The 3,684-nt window shown below is 32.7% G+C and overlaps 1 protein-coding gene across 2 annotated transcripts in view; it reads left to right on the top strand.

Annotated features, from left to right (window-relative positions):
* The first annotated feature begins 2,997 nt into the window (after positions 1–2,997).
* Positions 2,998–3,684, top strand: part of LOC111397524 (UPF0400 protein C337.03-like) — an 8,114-nt gene continuing 7,427 nt past the window's right edge. For both annotated transcript variants that reach the window (XM_023024500.1, XM_023024501.1), the window contains exon 1: positions 2,998–3,286. The gene's annotated coding sequence lies outside the window, so the exon portion shown is untranslated. The remainder of the gene's footprint in view (positions 3,287–3,684) is intronic.

Genomic DNA, 3,684 nt, shown 5'->3' with positions numbered 1-3,684 from the left:
TGAAGAAATTCAAAGATTGTTATCAGTTTTAGACATGATGGTATGGATGATCCTTTGGACATTCAGTTGATAAAATTACACCTTTAAGGCGAGATGAGTAACTTAGTTTAATCTCAAGTGTTGAAGCAATAAAATTTAGGACATCATTCACTTGTTGACATGTGAACTTGTGATAGTGAGATCTATCCAAACCAAGAGAGGGTAAGGACTACAGTTACTAGAGCCATAACTTTAAAACACAACCCCGAGATAATTGAGTAAAAAGAATGAGTTTGGAGGGTTGTGTATCTCTCTAGCGAAGTGAGAACATAATTGACCACTTTGGGTCGGGACTAACTCCATCATGAACGTGATATGTTGGCATGAGTTCACACACACACGTCAAATATGTAGTTAATAGGTAAAGGTTAGTTTCATTCATGCACTGCTGAAACTTCTTTTAATGACAAACACTAAAGTCTAATCCTGAGACACAGCAGGTTATTAAGCCATGTTTGTCAGAGTTAAGTCACTTATTGTTTGAGGACAAACAATAGTTCAAGTTTGGGGGTTTGATAAGTGTGTTTTTACACTTATTTAGTTTACAAATATGACTTAAATTTCAAGCAAAGTGTTTGAATTATGGCTTAATTTCATTTAATTCATGTATTGTAGGTTATATTGATGGACATGGTGGAATTCACGTGAAAAGATTCGAAAAAGGACCAAAACGAAGCAAAGTAAAAGTTCAGGGACCAAAGCACAAATACCCAAGAGTTAAACTAAAAGGAGAATCGAGAATGCAAATGAACTAAGTATCAATTCAGGGATAATGCGGGATGGTCAGAGCAAGAAAGACAAGAAAAAGGACTAGAACAAAGGAAAACGAATAGGGACTAAAATGCAATTACCCAATAGATGACCCGAAGGAAGAATCGAGAAATTGAATGAGCTAAGTATAAATTGGGAATCATTGTGAGATGATGGACCAAAATGGACGAAGAAAAGAGGCCAACAAACAAGAAAATAGAGTTTGGGGACCAAAACAGTAGAAAATGGAAATTATTTCTACCATGCGGTCGCATGGTAGAATATCCATGCGATCACAAAATGGGGTCCAGGAAATTCCAGGACCAAAATGAATCGTACCATGCGGTTGCATGGGTTAAAATTCTAACACAATTCTGTAGTTTTTTGTTTTCACTAAAACTCTTTTGGAATTCGATTAGGACGCGATATAAAAAGCCTAGACTCGTCAGGTTTTGGGGGAAAACGCATTGGGAGCAACAAAACACATTTTAGAGAAGATTTTTAGCGAAAGTAACGAAAGATTTCATGAAGATAATCAAGATTTCATGCGAATTCATGACCCGGTGATGTTTTATTTTCAAAAAATCATGTATTCTTTTATTTTCTCTATGTTAGACTAAATATTCTTGTACTAGGAGATCGATGAACCATGTAATGTGATATTTTGATTTCTAGTTTTTCAATTCGACATTAAAACACGTGTTAATTATTTGAATGATTTATATACATTACTTTCTTCCATAATTAAGTGCACGTAATTATGTGATGTGTGGTGATTTATTTCTTGCATTCGAGACTCGAGAGAAAGGAAATAGATTCGACAGAATATAAAATATCGTAGGGTCTGATAGGGGATAGAGATATACTCTTATGCTTTGCATGAATCGTTAAATGCTCATAAAATCACATGCATTCTTATATATATGCATCCGTCATAGAGATATAGGCTGATGGTGTATGAGAATAGGTTCAATATTGTTCGAAAGAGAGTATTAGATAGATTTAGGAACATTGATTTTTCAATAATTCAATCGTGTTGTCATATTATGAAACTAATGTTTAAGGTGATCATTGCATGGGAATTCGTGATTTTAGTGCGTTTAAGATTTCATTGCGTAAAATCAACTTGTGTTCCAACCATCATATTGCATTACAATTCATTTAAATACATCATTTTGCGTTTTTAATTCATTCAACGATCATTTTGGAGAAATTAGGGGTTTCTATAATTAGGGTTTTGCTAAATTAGGGTTTTTTAGGTTAAAACTTCAATTTTGATAATTTTGTGTAGGTTAAGGCTACTCTAGATAAAGTTGAACTACTCAATCTTTGTGGGACGATATTCGGAACTCAATATTCCACTTTATTATTTGTTAACGAACCGTACATTTGCGGTAGTTTTAAATTTAAAGAATTAATTTCGTGAATACAAAAAAATGACATCACGTGAGGGGAATTGGAAAACTAATTTCATGGAATTTTTTTGCTATCAAACAACCATTTTTGGGTGGAAATGAATTTTATTTCCCATTTTGCATTGTAAAATAAGCATATCGAACAGTCATTTAGGGTCCGTTTGATTGTAAAGATGGAATTTGAATGGAAAAAAACGAATTTCAAGGAATTGAATTACCTAGAAATTATTTTTTTGAAAATTGTAAATTATTGTGCTTGATTGTTATAATTTTCCTTGTGAAAAATGTTAAAATAAAAGTATTTTTTAGTATTCGTTTGACTTTATTTTATATAAAATTTGTCAATTAAAGGGATTGAATTTACTGGTATTGGGGATGAAATTTATTTCCATTGCCGAAACCCAAAAAAAAGATTTCAAGAAAATCATCTATCTTTTGATATTCGATTGACTTTGTTTTACATAAAAATTGTCAATTAAAGATAAATGTTTTTTTACAATAATTCTTATAATTTATTTTCATTGCAAAAAAGAAAAAAGAAAAAAAGATCAACGGTAACGGGAAAAATCAATCCTCACAATAGCAAGAATTGATTTTCCAACAATAGCAAGAAAAATGTAATTCCCAAGAAATCAAAGAATTCCTATTCCATGAAAAATAAATCCCAATTAAACACACAAAAATTGAAAAATGCCATTCAATTTCCATTTTTCATGGAAATAAATTGTCAATCAAACGGCGCCACAGAGAAATTTACCTTATTTGATTTAACCCAACACAAGACGACGTCGTAATATGTTGGTGTCGCGAGCCCTTATCGTCCATTTGCGCCCAAACACTCGACAACAGCCCTTTTCTCGCAAAATCTTCAAACCATTACACTTCTGCAATTTCACAAATTCTCACTTCATTTCTTGGACTTACAACTGAAAAATTCAAACAGACCTCAAAAGTGGGATAAAATTCATATAACTCAATTTTTGTTGAATTAAATCCCTATTTTATTTTTCCTAAAATTTTGAAGCGTTCATGAGGAAATGTGCACTCCTTGCCTGACGGAGCAACGCATTCTCCCTAAATAGGTTCGTCTTAATTCTTCTCTTTTTCTTTTTTAAATTTCGAACTGTGGTTTCGTTGGTTGTCTCAATCTAGGGCTCCACTGTCTTTGGTTTATTTTGTATGTTGATTGGTACATACTTTTATCTTTTTTGCCCTTCCTTTTCGTTGTAAGAATGGTTGTTTTGGTTGGAAGAGTTATAGTTGGAAATTCAAAAGCTTTAGTTTTGTTAATTTTTGTAAGGAAAAAAACTTTAATAACGAATGAAATTGCCCAATTTTATTCTTTTTGTTGCGGCTGGAGGCGTTGTTCCAGTTCTCGAGGAAAATGGAAAACAAAGGCCAAAATTATAGAAAGGTTTTTCCTGCATTGTTGACTAAAACATTTCTGTTGAAGCCTTTTTCCATTCTGGTGTGTTGGGGG

This window comes from Olea europaea, chromosome 7 (assembly GCF_002742605.1).
Source record: "Olea europaea var. sylvestris chromosome 7, O_europaea_v1, whole genome shotgun sequence".
NCBI classification, from domain to species: Eukaryota; Viridiplantae; Streptophyta; class Magnoliopsida; order Lamiales; family Oleaceae; genus Olea; species Olea europaea.
This window is presented reverse-complemented; position numbering and strand designations above follow the sequence as displayed.